This window comes from Dasypus novemcinctus, chromosome 11 (genome assembly GCF_030445035.2).
Source record: "Dasypus novemcinctus isolate mDasNov1 chromosome 11, mDasNov1.1.hap2, whole genome shotgun sequence".
Lineage (NCBI taxonomy): Eukaryota > Metazoa > Chordata > Mammalia > Cingulata > Dasypodidae > Dasypus > Dasypus novemcinctus.
In genome coordinates, this window is record NC_080683.1 from 126032636 (window position 1) to 126054628 (window position 21993).

General features: G+C 49.8%; 1 long non-coding RNA gene across 1 annotated transcript in view; it reads right to left on the bottom strand.

Annotated features, from left to right (window-relative positions):
• Window positions 1-1106: 1106 nt before the first annotated feature.
• The window catches only part of LOC131280479 (uncharacterized), a 30752-nt gene continuing 9865 nt past the window's right edge, over window positions 1107-21993 (bottom strand). Inside the window, exon 2 of the long non-coding RNA XR_009188095.1 lies at window positions 1107-9477. This is a non-coding gene — a long non-coding RNA (uncharacterized lncRNA). The remainder of the gene's footprint in view (window positions 9478-21993) is intronic.

Sequence of the window (21993 nt, forward strand, 5' to 3'; positions counted from 1 at the left end):
ATTATTGAAAAATGTAATTAATTTCTAAAACTCACTACCAAATCCATTCTTGCAGGTTTTATAATAACACATCTTCATAGGATTATTAGATATTTTAAGTACAGATTCTACATGCATCTGGACATGGCCTTATACCAGAGAAGGGCCTCCTGTCACATATAAATGAAAAATTACTTCTATTTTCCCCTTAAATTAAATAAAGCAAATTTATTTCTTATTTGCTGAGCTACAGACTGGTGTTTGTAGTTTGTCATTTAAATGAGTGGAACTCAAGAAAATGTCACAAAACTTTTTAAAAGATTCATTGTACATAAAAAAAGATATTTTCAAAAAGACAATTTAATAAAATCTTTTTATTAAACATATTACTTAATTTTTATAGAAAGAATAGTCAAAATTTTAAACTTTATTTAAAAAATTAATTTTAAACAGCTTATTTTACATCTTTCTCAATAATACAGTATATTAATCAGCCTAAAGGGTTGCTGAAGCAAAGTACCAGAAATCTGCTGACTTTTATAAAGGGCATTTATTTGGGGTAGAAGCTTACAGTCACAAGGCCTTAAAGAGTCCAACTCCAGGTATCATAAGAGGTACCTTCTCACCCAAAGTCACTGGCCACGTGTTGGAGCAAGATGGCGGGCGATGTCTGTGAGGCTCAACTTTCCTTCTTCCTCTTAAGTCTCCATGGTCCCAGCTTCTTCCCATCTCAGCTGTAGGCTGGGCTAAGGCTCTTCCCTCAGGGCTTCTCAGCTGCTCTGTTCTCTTCAGCTGCAAACTTTCAGGCTCATCTCTTTCCAGGGCCTCAGCATCAAGTTCTCCCCTCTTCCATGTCCATGGAGTGCTCTTCCCCGGGATCTTCTCCACTTCTACTTCTCTGTCTCCTTAACTGAGCACCTGTTTATATAACCCACCAAGGAGGCAGAGGCTCAACTTTGAGTTGCAGCAATGACACGGTTGAATCAAAGCCCTAATCTTGATTAATAAAGTTAAAGTGAAACCTCTGAATTTAATATAATCAAAGGGGTATCATGCCCAGAAGAACAAACCAGTTTATAAACATAATATCTCTTTTTAGAATTCATAAAAAATATCAAACTGCCACATACAGATTTTGTTGTTTATTTGCAAATTATACCACATTTGAGAGTATGCCACAGAAATTTTACAATGATCATTTTTACAGTGATATATCAATAATAAAATAAGTGTGCTTCCAAAATAATTTTAGATCTTAAAGGGTTAGAACAAAACATTCCATATTTTATTACTGGAATCCACCCCTCAAAAGTCTTACTTTGAATCGATTTGAAACAAACCAAAACAACATGTAAGAGCTCACAGTATGAAATATCCATTGAAAAGGAAAATCAAGCTTTATTCTGGTGGAACCATTGCCTTTAACAGTAGATGACAATACCTAAATGGACTTCTGTGTCCCGCATCCTCTCATTATCTTTCTCTCTTGAGAAGTCCAAGACTTCTAAATGTCTATCTCTGTGATTCCAGCCATAGAAAGCTTGATCAAAATGTTACATTCACTGGCATGACTGAGCAGAATCATGATGCTGCCTCCTTTCCCCCCGTTTCCATCCATTTAATCGCCTAGACAAACATCTGCTTTGTGCTGGCCGCTGCACTGGCCCCGACACTCCACAGGCCACCTCACAAATGTGTGCTCAGTGCCCACGATCAGAGGGACGGGGAGACGGATTCAGAAGAGGGAGGCTACGGAGGAGCAGGCTTTAGTAGAAAGGGCTCCACATAGACCACAGGGGGCCCACAGCCCCCAACAGCTGGCCATGCTGCCAGGGTGATGGGACAGACCATGCTGGCCCATGGACGTGTCTGCTGTGGGACAACTGGTCTACCCTGGAGTGCAGCCCAGGGCAGCGTGGCGTGGCAGCGTCCGCGTCCTGGAGGGGGTGGTGGGTTTCCATTGGCTGCTTTCCATTGTCTCGAGGTAGATGAGGCATCACACGGGCAACTTAAGTCTCGAAGGTTTGGGGAAGAAAAATGTTTTTAGTGTGGTACTCACAACTTTCCAGTGAGCTGAAGATCATTTCCAAAACAAGATTAGATCATGAAAGTCCCTTTCTCTTAATCCTCTAATCATTCTCCATTCCATTTAGGATTAAAACAAAAAATTCCAAGTGGAATAATTTTAAAGTTTTCAGGGAAATAGAACATGTGGGACAATTTTCCTTGCCCATTAGACACAGCTCCACGTTGTACATTCCCCACAAGTGTTTTAGCTTCCAAGGCTGCTCCAAGCAAATACCATGAAATAGGTTGGCACCAGCAATGGGAAGTTATTAGCTTACAAATCAAGGAATCATTTAAGTGATGCTTTCTCCCCAAAGAGAGATCCTGGCCTGATCCTGGGCTCCTCTGCCACAGGTGAGGCACATGGCCGTGCCCACTGGGCTCTCCTTCTCTTCAGGGTTTCCTCGCTTTCAGCTTCTTGCTTCCATGGTGCTGTTTCTCTCTCTCTCTCTCTCTCTCTCTCTCTCTCTCTCTCTCTTTCCTGATTAGAAAGGTCTCCAGTAAGAGGACCAAGACCCATTCTGAATGAGGTGGGTCACATGGTTACCCCTTCACCAAAGTAGCCTCATCAAAAGGTCCTACTTAGAGTGGGTCCACAACCACAGGAATGGATTAGATTGTTTTCCTGGGGTACACACAGCTTCAAACCACCACACCCTCCTTCTAACTGGGCTTTCTGTAGACAGATGGGCCGCCCTGGGTGGGCATGTTTTCAGGGACAGGGAAAGACAAAAGCAGCTTCTGTACAGGCTCCCAACTCTAGCTCATCATCATTGAATCCTGGGGCTGGGGAAGGACGTGCCTCTTGCCTGACTTTGAGGAGCCAGGGCAGGGGCACAAATGGAGGCCAGTGGCCAAATGCTGGATGGTTATAAAATCATAAATCGCGCTAATAGACTTTTCAGTAAAACATATTTTATCCTCCTTTCTTAACAATATGCCTTCATAACTACCCAGAAAGTGAATTTAGAGTGTATATGTTAACATTTAGAACTCCACTCCTTAGGAAGAGGACCCAGCCCCCTTCACTGCCCACAGAAGAGTCCTCCTCTCATTGCCAAGGCCCCCACCCACAGGTGGGCAGGGGACACCAGCAGCACCTGCCCCCCTGCCCCTCCACAGGTGGGTGACTCCACCACCTGCTCTGCTGGCCCCTCCCACAGGTGGGCAGGTGACGTCAGCACCCGCCCCCGGCCCCTCCACAGGTGGGTGGATGACACCAGCACCACCTGCTCCCCTTGCTTAGACTCTTGGGTCCAGGAACAGGCTCAGGCATCGTCCCCGTGTCCCGGAGACCCTTCAGGTTTCTTTCATGCTATTTTTGCATAAATTCCAGACCTTTTGCTCGGCATACACATTCACATCTCGAGCTCCATTGGGTAGGTGCTTATTTCTTTTTCTTTCCTTCTGCATCACATAAGTAGCAATATAGGAATGTACAACCTCTGTATAATAGCGTGGGTACCCCCTTCAGCTGGCTTTGTGAAGTGACCCCAGGTCCCAGGTACCCTCTAAGCCCTTATCAAAAGCCGTCTATGAGGTCCGTGTCATAAAGGCAATTTAAAATCCATACAGCGACTCAGAAGAAGTCACTCTGAGGACGGATAAAGTCACTGGTGAGTCCTAATTTGTGTTTTCAGCAGCTAGCACCCTCCCTCTCGAGTGCACAGTCTTGCCCAGCCCTACGGATGCCCCATTCTCACTTCTCCAGCCCTTCTCCTTCCCGATTATGCCAGCACTCCTCAGAGCGGCGATGGGCTGTGTCTATCAGAACCATCAAAAGGCGCCTGCTAAAATGCAGATTCCCAGGCTCCATTCCTACACTTCTGAATCAGAATCTCGGGGAGCAGGGTCCAAGGAATGTGTATTTTCTCAAGCCCTGGGCCCAGGTGATTGCTGTGCATCTGAAACTGAGAGCCATGTTGGTGCAATTCTCTATCCCAGAAATCTTGTCCAAGCTCTCGGCCTCACAGAGCATCGATGGGCAGAGCACAGCACCTCTTCATCTGTACCATGGCTTTCCCTCAAGAGTCAGCTGGTTTCTCACTGTCTATCCACAATGCAGGGAGAATAAAACCCCTTTCTGGGGTCTTTGGCACCAGCGGTCTCCCAGTTACCAACTATTAAAAAAATAAGAGTCGTGTCCGCCCTTTGCTCTCGCCCGGCACGTCGGTGAGTCCCAGAGCGGTGGCTTCTCCCTCCACTGAAGTCCAATTTCAGGCAGATCCGTCTCCCAACCAACTACCGTTCCCTGAGCAGCCGGTGCTGGGAAATGGTGATGGGAAGAGCCAGTTACAGACTCCCGAGGGGTCTGCGAGAGGCAGGAAGCGGAGGCGACGTCTGAGGTGGTGTTTTCTGAGGGGCAAGTAGTTCACCAGGTGGACAGCAGGGAAGGACACACAGACAGAGCAGGGGGGCAGCAGCCCAGGGGTGTGAGTGGCCGTGAGGTTGCCAGGTGGGTGCCAGGGAGTGAATGTGGTGGAAGCCAGGGCAGTGGACAGCGCCCAGCTATGGTGTCCAGTGGGACAAGCCACCACAGAGTTTAGTTTTATTTTTCAATTAACTTCTTATATTTATGAAAATATACACAAAGGGTTTTTAAATTCAGATACTATTACAAGGTGTAGCAGTTTGATATTATTGATGAATTCCAAAAATAAATATTTGATTATGTTTGTAAACTGATCTTTTCCTCTGGATATATTAGATTATATTGGATTCAGACGTTTGCTTGGTTAAGGAATTATGTAAATCCTCTTGTGCCAGTAGGGCACCCTTGGTGGGTGGGGACTCACAGATAAAAGACATGGCAAGAGGCAGAGTTGGGGAGTTTTTGATGTTGGAGTTTGATGCTGGAGTTGAAGCTTCAGGCTGGAACCCCAGGAAGTAAATACACAGAGGAAAGAGAGGCAAGCCTCAAAAAGAGAGGAAAACTGAGCCCAGGAAGAAACAAGCCCTGGGAAGAGAGAAACCCTGAAGCCAGAGAGAAGCAAGACCCTGGAAGGGAGGAGCCCAGGAAGCCTGAGCCCTGGCAGACGTCGGCAGCCATCTTGCTCCAACACAAGAAAATAGACTTTGGTGAGGGAAGTAACTGATGCTTTATGGCCTGGTGTCTGTAAGCTCCTACCCCAAATAAATACCCTTTATAGAAACCAGCCGATCTCTGGTATTTTGCATCAGCGCCCCTTTGGCTGACTAATACACAAGGCTTAACACCGAACTGACAGATCCCCGTCCTCCCACCACGACCCCCAGTGCAGGCTCCCCTCAGGGGATGCTCTGTAATTTAAAATAGTTCAAAATGAGACGGAGCCTGGCAGAAATCTCACGGGCAGCCATCCAATGTTGGAATCACCCAGCCTTTCCTTCTGGCCAGTCTCTTGTGCAAAGAGAAATCCCCCAGGGTCCTGCCCAAGGGATGAGAACGGTGGACCCGAGGGGGACGGAACCGGCCTCTCTGCCAGGTGCCAGACCACATTCCAGCCCCAATGCCCCCAAATCCAGCTCCAGGCCAGGTGGGAACACCGCCCCAGTCCCCCACACTCCAGCTTCAGAGCCAGGTGGGAGCACTGCCCTAATCCCCCCAAATCCAGCTCCACGGCCAGGTGGGAGCACCACCTCAGTCCTCCCTTATCCCATCCCTGGGACCACTTTCTGGACACAGTCTCGATGCTTCACGTGTCCAGGAGCCTTCTTTTGGCCTGAAGTGATGTCAGGTATCCCATTATCAAATGTCAAGACACTAATTTTAGACTTACACTTAGAAAAGCCCAAATTACTTAAATGTCATATGGCAACTGGAGCAACACAAGTCAATAAATGCAGCCGAGGACAGCAGTCACCACCCGTGGGACAAATCCAGCCTACTGCCTACTTTCACACAGCCCGTAGGGAAAAGCAGTGTTTACAGTTTCAAAGAGGTTTAAAAAATCAAAAGAAGGATATTTCGTGTTGGGACCATTGCGTGAAATCCTAACTTCCGTGTCCATGGTAAGGTTTTGCTGGAACATAGCCACATCCACTTGCGTACGGATTGCCCGTGGCGGGTTGGGTGCAGCCATCTCACCGCTGAGAGCCGGGGAGGGAAGCCGCATCCTTACCCTCCGGCTCTTTTCAGGAGGGGTTTGCAGACGCCTGCTCCAGGATGATCAGCGCCAGGCCAGGGGCTTAACGCCGGGTGCTGGCCGAGGAGTGCGGCCACCTGCACTGTGGGGCCATGAGCCTTGGGCGCTAAGTCCGCGGCAGCTTAGCTGGCTGCCTCTCGGAGCTTCCCACTCGGCCCCCAGTCTCCCGGCACCCTGCTGTCGTCTTGGCCCGGGCCGCCGACGTCTTTAGGAGTGCGTGCACGCGCGTGGCTACGAGCTCGTGTCCGCCTAGGGTCACCCCTCTTGGTGGGTTGAAAGGGCACGGCCGAGATGCACGCCGCCTCGTGCCCTGCACCAAGGCCGCGGAGCCCACATGCGGCCCTTCGCAGGCGTCCACGTCCCGAGAATCCCAACCACGGTGACGGGGCAGCCGGTCGGGGCGCGTGGCGAGCCCCGAGGCAGCGGGCGAGGCCTCGAGAACCTGCCTCTTTGCGCCCCTCACTCCATTCAGGGATGAATCCGAGGAGAAGCTTCTGGCAGTGAAAGGAAAGCAGAGAGAGGTCAGATGAGCAGGTGCTGAGCCACAGCGAGAAAAGGAAGCAGGTCCCGAGAGGCTCCCGGCCGCGCAGCTGTACGTCTGCGTTCCACCCAGGACCGGGGCTGCGGTTCTCTTTGAACTGACACCCATTTGGTAGGGCCTCCCTTTCCCTCTCGTGTCTTCATCGCGACTTGGAGGATAGAAACTGCTCTCGCCAGGGCTTTCGCCACGCATAAGCGACAGAGCCGGCCGCCCGCGGGGCCTGGGGCAGGAGCTCAGGGTGTCCGCCCCAGGAAGGAGACGACGCAGCGCCCCCGGCACCGCCCGCACAAGGCGCTGTCCGAATGCTAGGGCTGGAACCTAGGCCACAGCGCTGGCCGCAGGCCTCGGGTCTTCTGACTCAAGTGCGCGGGAGCTGAGGGCCTGGACCTCGGGCTCCTCCGCCGCCCACCAGGCAGACTACGTACGGCGCCCTCGGCGTCGCGCCCCGCCAGGCCGGCAGGCTGGAGCCGGGAGAGGCGAAGGAAGTCGGGCACGGGGACCAGCAAAGCGCCTGACAAGATGGAAGGAAACTTCCAAGACAGGCAGGACACGGGCCGGCCTTTTCAGAGGAGAAGCAGCAGGGGCCTGAACCTCTGCTGACGCAGACCACAGACTCCTCCTAGCTGGGGTCAGGGGTCACAGCACGTGCGGCCAGGAGCTCACCACGGTGCTGCCCACGGGAACCCCGCGTTGGGAATACCCCCTCCAGCCTCTCCACACGGCTGAGCCCGGGGCTGCCCTGAGGTGGGCCTGAGCCACAGCCAGGCTGCAAAGCACAGGGCTGAGGCGGAGAGCGCGGCGCCGGGCGGCCTGTGTGTGCACGCGGGGGACACGCCGGTGACCGCCCCGCTGCCGGGTGGGCGCCATGCAGGACGAGGCGTAAAGGAGCCTGCACGTGCCGCGGGGAAGGCGTCGTTGCCGCAACATGGGCCCGGGGCCTGGATTCGGCCCGGGGCTTGCTGGTGATGAGAATGGCAGCAGCGCAGAGACGCACACCCGCGCCCTGCGCCCCGCAGACACTGCGCACCCCCCTCTTCTCCTGGGCCACTGTTGGGCGCAGTGACCCCCCTCGGGCACGGGTGTGCGATGTGAGGGAATCTCCGTTCTGCTCGCTCTGCTGACGTTTTTACCTCTTCTGCAGCAGCACGGCTTGATCCCAGCATGAAAGTATTTCCTTTTGTCGCTTCGCAGTGCAAACACTACCCTGGATTGGGAAAGTACGCTATTCTGCATGAAAGCAGAACACGAGGGAAGGGATGAGTTACCGCTGATGTTTCCGAGGGTTTTAAGCTGTTCTCCTGCTCAGAAGACCCTGTGATCATCCTCGGGCTCCCCGAACCCGGGCGGTGTGAAAGCCAGAGCCGCTGTCTCAAAGTGCCGTTTACACGCTTCAGGGTTCGGGTGTCACAGAATCCAAGGTCTAGAGGGGGCAGGCAGGTGCAATAGCCACAGGGATGGGTGAGGGCAAGCAGGTTAAATGGCAATGGCCGGCAGCCCCTCTGGGGGACGGGTTGGGGAGGGGTACTGTGGGGACCCCAATGTAAAGCTCCAATTTTATGAGCAGGGCGGAGATTCAGATTGGTGTGGCAGGCTTTAAGCCTAATTCTGCCTCTTTTGGTAAAACACTGTGTAGCAGTTTGATATGGTTATGAACTCCAAAAATAGATACTGGATTATGTCTGTGGTCTGCTCTGTACTGGGCCTGATTGAGTTATGATTAGGGCTCTGATTGGGCCACGTCAGCAGGGCATTGAGTCCCTGCCCCTTGGTGGGTGGGGACTCGCAGATGAAAGGCATGGCAAAGGACAGAGCTGGGGTTCTTAATGTTGGAGTTTTGATGTTGGAGTTTGATGCTGAAGCCTTAAGCTGGAGCCCCAGGAAGTAAGCTCAGAGGAAAGAGATACAAGACCCTGGAAGAGAGGAGCCCAGGAAGCCTGAATCCTCGCAGACGTCGGCAGCCATCTTGCTCCAAAAAGACTTTGGTGAGGGAAGGAACTTAGGCTTTATGGCCTGGTATCTATAAGCTCCTACCGCAAAGAAATACCCTTTATAGAAACCAACCAACTCCTGTATTTTGCATCAGCGCCTCTATGGCTGACTGATACATACTGTAAAGGCCAAAACCACAGTCCAGGCCGAGCATGTCTGTGGGTTGTGCTAGCTGGGGCACCCCTTCTTCTCCATGTAACCCAGCGGCTGGGGGCGTCAGGCTCTGCTGCGGGGGTTCGTGCAGCAGTGGCCAGGCCATCTCAGCATTGCCTGTGCACTCGGCCTCCCGGGACGGCCGCTCGGCAGGACGGCTCTTTCCAAGGTGGCATGGCCCCGAGGCCCGGCTCCAAGCTCAGGCTTGGGGGCCAGCTGGCTGGGTTGGAATCAGCAGTCACCACCGGCTGTGAAACCTGGGGCAAGTGGGTTAATTTCTTCCTGGGTCAGTGTCACATCTGTAAATGGAGTTAAGAGGACAGGCATCTGGCCATATGAAGTCATCACTAGTCAGTGATTTGCTGTTACTGTTTGCTGTCTCCCGTTAGGCAACAAGCTGAGGCCGGAGGAAACTCCTTCTTTCACAGAATGGGGACTGTCTTTCCTAGAAGTGCCCTAACAACGAATCCTGGAACACTGAAAATGCTCGTGGCTAAGCTGCACGTGTCAAAGAGGGACATATCTACAGCAAATCCTGGACTACTGAAAATGCTCGTGGCTATTAGTACACCAAGCCATCTTGTCATTCTTCCCCTTTTGGAGATCATCCATTTTGTCCTAGGGCTGGAAGGCATAAAAATCAAAGAACAGTTATTTTCCTTGTAGTGAAGCATAAAACTTATTGACAGATGCTTGTGTTCAAGTTCATTTCACATTAAATCATTCCGGAGGTCATAATTAATTTCAAGGGAACCAAAAAGTTATTTGGCAAAAATAGAGAACATGGGTCCCTATCATCTCCTCTATTTCACTCAACTAACCATAAAATTCTTAAATTGTAACTGATAACACAAAGTTCATTTTCTGTGGTACAAACATATTTGCTCACACAGGAAGTTCAAGATACCCAGTGCTCTTTAAGGAAGTCTATGGCTTTGGTTTTTAGTTCCTGTGTTCCTATAAACAAGTGAGATGGTCAGGTCTGCCGTGCTTTCGCTCTTCCACATTTTCCCTTCCCAGGGCAGGAGAGGACAATCCTGACCCCCCAAAATAATTCTGGTTGATTTTATTAAGATTGACACAGGAAGAGTCTTCCTCGGAAGCAGATGAAAGCCCGTGGCTTTGTGAGGTGTACCTGGTGTAAAGGGAAGCACAGCCAGCACCCGACAGCCTGTAAATGTCCGCAGAGACTGCGTCTGGGGAGGGGGGGGCACTTCACTCCTCAACTCTGGCCTAGAAATGAGCATCCGAAGGTAATGCTTTGGTTTTTCACTATTTTTCCTCTTAATTTATTATTTATGTTAAAAGTGAAGTCCAGAGCTGAAATTAAACACTGAGAGAGATTAGATTTGAATTGTGTATCAAATTTTAAAACATGAAAGCTTGTAAATGGATTAAACTAGGAAGCGGCATTCCAAACACAAAAAGAGCCACACAGATGGTATAGAAAGCTCTTCCTTGACCTGTAGCCACCGTTTCTCAACAGCATCTTTAGTGCATACCCTGTGGGCAAATTGGTGCTTTTCAAAGACTCTATTTAGAGACTGACCAAAACTTCATGTTTTAATTTGAAACAATAACTATAGGAAATGCTCAAGGATATGTACTCAATGTTTCATTACAGAGGGGATAGCCCCTTGCTCTGTGTGACGGCGCTTTGCCTAGCCACCGCTTTGTTACCATTGTTCTCTATCTCTGCTAAGCCATGTCCATCGTGCGCAGCTCAGGGTTACTATTGACAGCCGTTTCCCCGACTCTGCTCTTCCAGATGCCATGCTCTCTCTACAGCCATACTCACGTCTTACCGGGGATACTGAATGCACTCAGGACACAAGCCAAAATTAAGTCCACAATAGTCTGGAGAGCTGGAGAAAGTTAAAATTATCCTTCTGAATTATTAATCAAACAGTATATAAAATAATGTCCATGATGCACCATGTTTTCATTACCTTTTCCACACACTTTTGTACATTGCCCTATAAAGCCATAGCCACATCTAATATCAAGCCATATATTTTATTCATCATTATAAAACTAGGGTATAGATTGGGCTTCAATAATAGCTTTCTGTAAATATTTGTAGAAAGACTTTTAATAGATTAGGTAGGACTGGCTAAATGTTTCCTAAATTTGTACTGGATTTGTTCTACCATGTTTCATCAAACCCCTGTATTTCACAATTTTTGGGGGAGATGGAGGCAGGGAAATGCTGTTTGGCTGGCCAGCACTGAGCAGGCGTCAATGGCGAGTAACAAGCTGCCTCCCAGGGGCCAGTGCCAGGACCCGGGTGTGCCCATGCCTCGGGTGCCACAGGAACCCAAAGAGGTGACCCGCAGTGAAATTCTCCACCTGGGCCCTGGCCTGGCACCTGCTCAGCTTCACACCTGGCCCGGTCAGCAATCCCTTCTCCAAAGTCCCTCTGGTCAAAGAGCAGAGCTACTGACCTCCACACCTGGCACCCACAGAGCCCTTCTGTGCCAGGAGCTGTGCCAAGCCCTTGACACCCTTTCAGTTTGTACAATTATGAAATCGCATCTTTCGGGTGAGAAGGCTAGAGCCTGTGCGCTTACTGACCAGGAATCTGCTTCCTGTGGAGGCAAAACCAGCGACGGGCCATGAAGCGCCGTGGATGACTCGCTCCTGTCGGCGCCCCCAGCGTGGCTGCAGGCTGGCCGGGAGGCCTTGCTGGTGGCTGTGGCGACACAAACGGGAACCCGGAAGAGACCGTGACTCCAACTTAGAGGGGGGTTCCGAAGGAGGACCCTCCAGCCAGCGGGCTCTCCCGAGGCTGCAGGGGGCCCCGCAGCGGGGCCTGGGCGCCGAGGGCCCGTCACGGGTCTCCAGCAGGGGCCCCGCAGCGGGGCCTGGGCGCCGAGGGCCCGTCACGGGTCTCCAGCAGGGGTCCCGCAGCGGGGCCTGGGCGCCGAGGGCCCGTCACGGGTCTCCAGCAGGGGCCCCGCAGCGGGGCCTGGGCGCCGAGGGCCCGTCACGGGTCTCCAGCAGGGGGCCCAGCAGCGGGGCCTGGGCGCCGAGGGCCCGTCACGGGTCTCCAGCAGGGGCCCCGCAGCGGGGCCTGGGCGCCGAGGGCCCGTCACGGGTCTCCAGCAGGGGCCCCGCAGCGGGGCCTGGGCGCCGAGGGCCCGTCACGGGTCTCAAGCAGGGGCCCCGCAGCAGGGCCTGGGCGCCGAGGGCCCGTCACGGGTCTCCAGCAGGGGCCCCGCAGCGGGGCCTGGGCGCCGAGGGCCCGTCACGGGTCTCCAGCAGGGGGCCCGCTGGACTCCACTGGCCTTTGTGGCCATTCAGTCTCCATGTCTCAGAACTTCTGTGATTTGCTTAGAACTGAGCTTAAAACTGAGCTGACAGGAAAAGCACATGGAGAAACTAATAAGCTCCAAACCACGTCATAAACAATCATCCAAAAAACCACATTCCCTGGAATACACGTAAGGCTGACCTTCGGAAGACTAGTTCTTAATTTGTAATTTGTCTGTAACAGTATTTGCCCCATGGAGCATCTTTGCAGCCACATGCTTTAGTGATTCTACATTGGCTACAGAAAGAACTGGTTGGGGTTCGTTCACTAGCTCCTGGTCATTGCCATTCTGGATTGATTAACTAAAAGAAAACCCTGGTCTCAGTCAAAATTGGCACCTTTTCAGCTATTTTTAATTTTTCAAGATGAATATGTTCAAAATAAGACCAGCATGACAATTCCTATGGAGTTACTTTATTATTCAGTATCATTTATTACTATAAGGTCACATGGTTAAAAGCGAAGGCAACGTCCTGTGGGAGCACAGTTCTTTTCTCTGTCATTTACAGAGACCTTCCAGCTCAAATGCATGAACCCAAGCTTAAACTCAGAAGACAGCTGCTCTCTTGTGCGTCAGGGTTGAGTAGCCTCTGCTCCGTTTCTCTCCAAGCATCAATTCTATCCTCCTCTCTGAAGACCCATTTTCTCCACTTATTCATTTTCCCTGTTTTCCCATATTCTGTTTGTGGGTTTGCATGTATATGCTTTTCTTAGTCTTTTTTCCTTTCTAAAGCATGAACTCTGGCCCCAAATTTACTTGCTTTATTAGTCCAGCATTGATATTAACCACACAGAGTTCTGTCTCTTAAATCAGATTCCCAGCAGAGCCCAGTGCTTCAGCATCTTCCCACCAGGCCCATAAACAGGATGAAGACTCCCATGTAACAATGAGCCGCTAAAGCCACCCATTCAGGATAATGCCCGAGGAAAGAAGGGTCGGCATGCAGGCGCCATGCCTGCCGTTCACAAGCATCCACAGCATGTCATGCTGCTGTGCGCAAGAACGGGGAGCATGGGGTTTTAGGGAAGCACATGGAACATGTCCTTATACTGGACCACTTCCTGGGGCGGCGACACATGAGTGAGGGTCAGAGGATAAGTGGGAATACGACTCAGGGAGAGACAATGTTATAGAGAGCTGGGAGCAAAGCAATCAGCGCGGGCGAAGGTAAGAGCTATGAACGAGTCAGGTATTTTGGGGCAATCGTAAGTGCTTGAGTCATGACTAGAGCATACGGGTGCGGGCAGACCACCCAGAGGTAAAACTGGAGGGCCGGGCAAGGGCCAGGGCACAGACAGCCTTCCTGGCCAGGCTCAGCCCAGGGGCAACTATAACCTCCTGGGCGATTTTAACAAGAGTCATGCCATGAAAACAGGATGATAATAACAGCTAACGTTTCCTTACTAATAAAATTTCACAGGAATGCATGCAGTGTCGTTTCAAATTAAATCCATAAGGATAGAGGCCTTGCCCAACTACAGTTACTATGAAAAGACTGGAGTGTTACTTGACCTCAAGACGCACGCATCTGCTCAAAGGTAACACAATGCTAGATTTTACGAGCAGGCTTGGTCCACAGAAGACGCTGGTTCACCAAGTATTCTATGCTGCACTCTTGGTGGGCCACCCCAGCACTGACAGTCTCTGGTCGCCTGGACTTCTCCCACATCAGGTGCTGTTGAGCCCATCTACTCTATCTGTTAACTATTCGTGAACTTGGTGGCACTGAGCTGGAATTGGAGGCATCGGGTTTGGACTCATCCACATACACAAACATTCACACACGTACATATACACATACACTTAATCATAGGTAGTCATATATCGTTACAATGAGAGCGTGTGCCCTCCTCAGCTCTCTCCAACCACAGACCTAGAAGCACAGGCCACGACAGTGAGGGGCATGCCTCATCCCCAGACCTTGGCTTCTTAATACCATTTTTCACTAAAAAGAACGAGGGTTCCTTAGAGGAATGGTCAAGTCCAGGCCTGGGTGAGGGAAACTACACAATTAGCCTAGTACATTTTGTTGTACCAGAAAGCAAGAAGGTGCTCAGAAAATAATACAGAGATGCCAAAACAAAACAGGACACAGCTTAAGGAGTGTTAAAGCTAGTGGATGGAAGCTTGATGAGCAAGAAGATTTTGGCATAGTATCGGCATAACCTCCCACAATTTACTTCTCAATAACAGAGACGAACCATGACTTCACAGCAGATTACCCTAGCAAACAGACATCTAAGTAATCACAGTTAACAGTAGAAGTAATGAGACAAATTGACTTTATGTGCTTCCCAGTGTGATGCCCCAAGGACATAACAGCCCTTCTATGCTGTTACTATTGAAAATATAAAACCTGAAACTGTGAGGAAACATCAATCAAATCCAAGCTGAAGGACATCCTACAAAATTACTGACTTTACTCTTCAAAAACGCCAAGGTATAAAAGGAAAAGATAGGCTGAGGGACAGCTTCAGATGAAAGGAAACTGTAAGAGTCCTGATAATTAATGCAATGTGTGACCCTGGATTTCATCTCCAACCAGGGAAAAAAAAAAGGCAACTTATGACATTGTTGGAACAATCAATGAAATCTGAATATGAACTGGGAATTAGATTTAGCATTCTATTTATGTTATAATTCCAGATTTCAATGAAAGTACTTTGGTTATGTAAGAGACAGTCCTTAGGAAATACACACTAAATTATGTATAAAATTTAGGGACATTGTGTCTGTAAAAACCCTCAAATGGTTTAGGAAAAAAGAGAGAAAATAGAACAAACGCTAAAGTAAATGGGACAAAATGTCAACATATGTTCAATCTGGGCATAATAGTTCATTGTAATAATTTTGTAATTTTTCTGTAAGCATGCAATTAACTCAAATTAGAAGTTAAAAATTAAAAAAAAAAGACCTTTTGAATCTGCCCCAAGTAGTTAGAATAGCTTGTTTACTGAATCTCATAAATATGTCTGTATTTAGCCAAAAGGGGTGCTGATGCAAAATGCTGGAAATCTGCGAGGCGTTATAAAGGGTATTTATTTGGGGTAGGAGCTTACGGATACCAGGCCATAAAACATAAGATACTTCCCTCACCAAGGTCTATTTGCACACGTTGGAGCAAGATGGCTGCTGACGTCTGCGAGGGTCAGGCTTCCTGGGTTCCTCTGGGCTCAGCTCCTCTCTTTTCTCCACAAGGTCAGCTGTAGACTCTCAGGCTCTCTAGGCTTTGCCTCTCTCCACAGGGTCAGCTGTAGACTATGAGGCAAATGGCCCACGGCGGCAGGATGGGCGCTGGCCTCTCCCTGCGGAGCAGGCCACAGAGTGGCGTGGCGCTTAGAGCCTGGACGCCGCCAGCTCACGACACCTGCGGGAAAGAGCACCTGCGAGCGCAAGCCTGGAGCAGCGGCTGCAGGGTTCGGTTCCAGGCTAACTGGACGTCAAGTGCGGGCTGACTCAGGAGCCCTGGGCAAACCGGACCGAACGCGGACAGACACACACCACCAGCGGATGTCAGGGGCGATGAGGGTCACCGTGGGGAGCCCCCCGTGGGGAGCCACCTGTGGGGGAGCCCCCCGTGGGGGAGTTACCCGTGGGGAGCCCCCCATGGCGGCCAACCAGCAGCTCGGGTTCCTGGGGCTGGAGAGCCTCCCCGTGAAGGACTCGGCCTGGAAGGGGCTTGGAGGGCAGAACAAGGGGTCCCCGGGGTGGGGGGGGGGGCGGGGGGGAAGGCCCAGGTGGGAGGGGCGGCAGTGGCCCCTCCTGCCAGCTCCTGTGGAGGCATCGCGGGGACTCCCAGCACGATGACTGGGTGCTCAGCATTATAATCCCCGACCTGGACTAGAGGCTTTGGGTACTTGCAAAACCACCCACGTGGCAGCTTACTAGACAGAAGTAATTTTTCTTACTTTTTTTTCACTTCTTATTAGGTAATTTTTGGATTGAAGTAAATCTGGACATTTCTGTTGATAATGCATATCCCTAAATTGCAACCACAAGGGTATAAGCTAACATAAAAATTTGACAAAGTGTTTTAAAACAATACCTCAAATCATTATTTTCAAAAATGGGAGACAACCAGCAATATGGCAGCAGAGTAAGGCGCTCCTGGAGTCAGCTCCTGCTACAGGGCAGTCAGCAAACACCCAGAGCTCTCTAGAGCTAGCTGAAGCGTCTGTCTGGGGACTCCAAGAGACCAGAAGAGCATCCTGCAACATCCTTCAAGGAGTGGAAGGAGGAGATGCTCATCTGGGGAGAAGATTTGCGAGTAGAGCACTCCATACCACGGACGCCAGTGCCCATCCTCCACTGGAGGCACAAGCTGCCTCAGGAGCTGTTCCGTGGCTGGAACTGGAAGCTCCACTTCCCAAAAACAGGGGAGGAAGAGATGGATGGTCAAGCACCAACTTCAGCTACTGATTAGTACACTCGGCAAGCTAAAGTATAATCCTTAGAGCAGCTCAAGTATGAACTTATCCAAGTCAGAAAGAGGCTGGTAGCTGCCATTTTAGCTGGTAGCTGCCATTTAGCTGCCCCCTGGCATGAAGGGAAGTGGGGTGGATTGAAAATCACAGGCTGGTAGGAACTGTCTTTTTTCCATCCAGATCAGATTGCAGCTCTAGCTTTAGCCCCAGTCCCACCTCCAGCATGGAGGAGGCTGGCAGGCCCCTGTGCCAGCCTATCCAGGTAACTGCAGGTACATTCGCCTGGCACAGACTGAATAATCGGAAGTCTACCAGGGCAACTGTGGTTATTTTGGACCCACATGGCATAGACTGCTGCCCACACCTGCAGCTCCATCCCCACTCCTGGTAGGGAGAAATTGTCTAGAAGTGTCATCAGTCTATTTGGGCACCTACAGTCTAGACTTGCACAACTTGGATTATTCCACAAAGCTGTGACTCTACCCTGGCAAAGGAGAAAGTTGGGAGAAGCTTCATTGGTCCCAGGGGCAATGAGGGCAGCTTGAGCCTCCAGAACTTACAGCCCCAACTACATGCTTGTCTCCTACTGCACAACCAGCAAGGGAGAAAGGGCAAGAAAACCCTAAACTAAAGAGAGAAATTACACTGAAAATAAATACATCTAGTAAGCCAGTTGCCAAGACACCAACAAAAAATTAAAATCCACACCAAGAAACAGGATTATACAGCCCAGTTAAAGGAACAAGATAAGCCTCCAGATAACATAAAGGAGTTGAGACAAATAATCACAGATGTTAAAACAAATCTCCATAACAAATTCAATGAGATGGCTAAAGAGATTAAGGATATTAAGAAGATATTGGATGAGCACAAAGAAAAATTTGAAAGCATACATGCAAAAATAGCAGATCTTATGGGAATAAAAGCTGCAATAAATGTTATTTTTAAAAAAATACACTGGAATCATATAATAGCAGATCTGAGAAGGTAGAAGAAAGGATTAATGAGCTTGAAGAAATGGCATCTGAAAGTGAACATACAAAAGAACAGATGAAGAAAATATTGGAAAAGATTGAACAAGATCTCAGGGAACTAAATGACAGCAAGAGACTTGCAAACATACATGTCATGGGTGTCCCAGAAGGAGAAGAGAAGGAAAAGGGGCAGAAGGAATATTCGAAGAAATAATGATAGAAAATTTCCCAACCCTATTGAAGGACATGGATATCCATGTCCAAGAAGTTCAACTTACTCCCATCCAAATAAATCTGAATAGGCCAACTCTGAGACACATACTCATCAGAATGTCAAATGCCAAAGACAGAGAGAATTCTGAGAGCAGCAAGAGAAAAGTAATGCATAACATATAAGGGATATCCAATAAGATTAATTGCTGATTTCTCACCAGAAACCATGGAGGCAAGAAGACAGTCATATGATATTTTTAAGATACTACAAGAGAAAAACTTTCAGCCAAGAATCTTATATCTAGCAAGACTGTCTTTCAAAAATGAGGGCAAAAACATAATATTCACAGATAAACAGAAACTGAGAGAATTTCTAAGCAAGAGACTGGCTTTGCAGGAAACACTAAAGGGTGTGCTACAGCCTGAAAAGAAAAAACAGGAGAGAAAGGCTTGGAAGAGAGTCTAGAAATGAAGATTATATCAGTAATAGTAACTAAAAGTCTCAAAAGAATGATGAAATAAAATATGACAGATAAAACCCAAATATTTAGGAATAAACTTAACCAATAATGTAAAGCACTTATATTCAGAAAACTACAAATCATTGTTAAAAGAAATCATAAAAGACCAAAATAGATCGAAGAACATTCCATGTTCATGGTTTGGAAGACTAAATATCATGTTCGTTCTATTCAAATTGATATACAGATTCAGTGCAATCCTGATAAAAATTCTCTACCAGTATTTTAAAAATAAATGGGAAGCATGATTATCAAATTTATTTGGAAGGGTAAGGGGTCCTGAATAGCCAGAAACACCTTAAAAAAGGAAAAGCAAAGTTGGAGGACTCTCACTTCTGGACTTTAAATCATATTACCTAGCTACAGTGGTAAAAACAGCATAGTGCTAGCATAAAGACAGACATATAGACCAATGGAACCAAACTAATGGTTCAAAAAACAGACCTACACTTCCTGGGTCAAGCGATTTTTTACAAGCTGTCAAACCCACCCAGCTTGGGCAGAACAGTCCATTCAACAAATGGTACTGGGAGAACTGAATATCCATAGTCAAATGAAGGAAATAGGTCCCCTATCTCATACTTTATACAAAAATTAACTCAAAATGAAACAAAAACCTAAATATAAAAGCAAGAAGCATAAAACTTTTAGAAGAAAATGTAGGAAAATATCTTCAAGACCTGGTGGTAGATGGTGGATTCTTAAAGGAGATAAGAGGAGGACTGAGATGGACTACTGATGTTTAATGTATGTAGAAGTTTTAGTTAACTGTACTGTAAAAGTGTGGAAATGTATAGAGTTGATGGTAACATATTATAGTGAGTAATAGTTGGTTTATAAATGGGAGTGTGGCTGGAAAGGGTAGTCTAGGGATATAAATCTGTCTAGGGACAGAAAGCTAGAGAATAATCTAGGAACTGAATAGCACTGTAAACTCAGAAGTGAATGAGAATTGTGGTTGATGGTACAGATGCAGGAGTGTCCTTTGTGACCTAGAGCAGATGTACATCACTACTGCAGGGTGGTGGGAATGTGGAGAAACTTGGGGAAAACACCACTGAGTGACCTAAGGACTGTGGTTAACAGTAACACTGTAATACTCATGCCTCTATGCCAAAGACACACTGTGTTGATAATGGGGGGTATGGAAAAAGTGTGTCAAATGTACGCTATGGACCTGGTAAAAATCTGATGACATTATCTCATAATCTGTAACAAGTGTGCCACCGTGGTGTGGTGTGTTGATAGAGAGGTATTGTATGGGAGTTCTGCATGTGTGCATTATTGTTTTGTGAGTTTACAACTTCTGTCATAAAAATATATTGAAAAAATAATAATTAGGTGGGTTTGGGGAAAAATACACCAGATGTAAGATTCTTTGGTTAGTAATATTTTGAGGATGTTTTTTCATCATTAGTTAAAAATGTTTCACAGCAATGCAAGGTGTTGGTGGTGGGGTGAGCTATGAGCGCCCTGTGTGATGTTTTGTATGTTTTTTCCAATGGTTCACAATTATTACTATATGTTTATTGTTTATGTATGTTTATGGATGGGCGATAAATGATTAAAAAGATGAAAAAAGAATGGAATGGGAGACCGACATTGAAAATGGAGACAACCAATGATGCTCATTTGTCACGAAGGCTGAGATGGGCCGTTCCTCCCCCTTTCCTGTGACATGAGACGGGGCCAGGGAAGCCCGGAAGGCTGGGCTCCTGGGGCAGGGAGCGGGTGGTGATGATTTAGGTCAGTCATGAGGGCCCTGGGAGGCCATAAGCGCTCTGGTGGAGAGCAACGGAGCCAAAGCCTTGGTTTTTCAGCTTAAATTTAACACAGAAGGATTTAAGAAACAGACAAAACTGACTAGGAGAAAAATAAAAGGATCTGTCTGCTCCCCTCCGCCGTGCAGGTGGGAGGTGGGCAGGCGGCAGGGAGCCTGAGCGCCTGAGCGCCTGAGCGCCCTCTTACCAGGTTGGTGGCCCACGCGTGGAGACCCCGGCCTCCTGCTGGAGGGGCAGAAGCAGCAGTTTCCCCGGAGGGAAACCCGCACCCCACCCCACCCCAGCCGGGGGCGGCCAGCCCTGTGGGGTAGCGGCGTGGGGGCTCATCAGGCTGCGAGGCGCCTGCCACAGGACGGGGCGTTGCGTTACGCCGCAGGGACCTGGCGGGCCAGGTGGAGCCCACTTGCGGAGGCGCGGGGGGCTCAGCGAGCAGGAGGGACGCACGTCTAAACCTGGAACCCCACGCCTGCCTGGTGAGACCAGACTCATTTCACACATCTGTGGAGGAAACGACGGAGGGCGGGCTTCACCTGCGGGACGGGGAAAGTTCCTCGCTGGCAGGCCTGGGCCCTGCTGAGCACTCCGCGCCCACGCTGTGACGAGACGTCTGGACGCACTCTGGGGGCGTCTGCCTCCTCCCCTGTGCTCTGGAGAAGCAGGGAGCCCAGATGGGGGGCTGCTGGCAGCACCCAGTGACCCCTGCCCAGGCCCTTGCACCCTGAGGCCCCGTGCATGGGACGCACTCAGCCCGTCCTCTGCAGAGGCCGCGGCTTCTGGAGGAGGCCGCGTGCACCCTCGGGCCACACGCTGCGCTTCTCGAAGACTTGGTCACCTCAGGTTTCGTGAGCACCAGTGCTAGACTTAAATCACAGAGAGCTAGAAGTCGGTGTTCATTATTTGAAGATTACTTGTGGTTTTCCCAAGAGATGAGGTGGCAGCAACTAACAAATGGACCCCTCTTTTTTAATCTCTTTGATAACTTTAACGGTGCTCTTCTAAAGTCGCATTTGCTGTTTGACGCTCTCTGAGTATATCTCGCTTTCCCCCACTTTATGGAGGGCGTTATGAGCTGTAAGGCTAGGTGCTCGCTCAGCCCCATGTTGGCTTGTTCTAGAAGGCAGGGGAGCCCAGCTCCTGCCCTCCCGCCAGGGGCCGCTGACGGACAAAGCCGGGGACAGGCCAGGGACAAAGCCCCCTGCCTTCCGAGGTCCATACAAATGAACGTGGAGCGTTGGGGTGGGCAGGGCTGTGGGGGGATCTGCGCAGCCTGGGGCGAGGATGGCGTGCCCGTAGGTGGGGGTCGTCCTAGTTACGGGGCGGTGTCAGGAAGGCTGCCCGAGGGAGCAGACATCTGTGACAGCGGCCAGGGCCGTGGCGGGAGTGAGGGAATGGGCCATGCAAACACACAGGGGAGTGCGCGGGCCAGGGGCTGCTGTTGTAAATACAGTGTTAGGCACAGCCTTGCCCGGCGTTCCTGAATGGCCTGTGGCCGCCTTGGTGCTCTAACGGCAGAGCTGAGCAGTTGTGACCGGACGGCATGCGGCCTGCAAAACTGAAGCTGTTCACCAGATGGGCCTTGACAGTGTTTGCTGACCCCCTTCTGGGCAGAAGGGACCGCAGACCAGAGCCCCAGGGCGCGAGTTCCTTGCTGTGTCCAAGAGAGAGCAAAGACCAGAGTGGCTGGCACGGGGAGGCAAGGGGACAGCACCCTGGGCTGAGCAGGAACGGACAGAATCGACTTGGTTTAGGCCCACCTGTCCACTTAGCACCGAGAGGCCAGGTCCTGCCTGGGCGCCGGGCATGGAGGGCGCCTGAGAGTTGTCAGATTGCTTCCTCTACCTCAGGAGGACGGAGCCCACCGGAGTCGCCAGTGGGCCTCAAGCAGGGAACGTGTGGGCTTGTGGGCGGCGGCC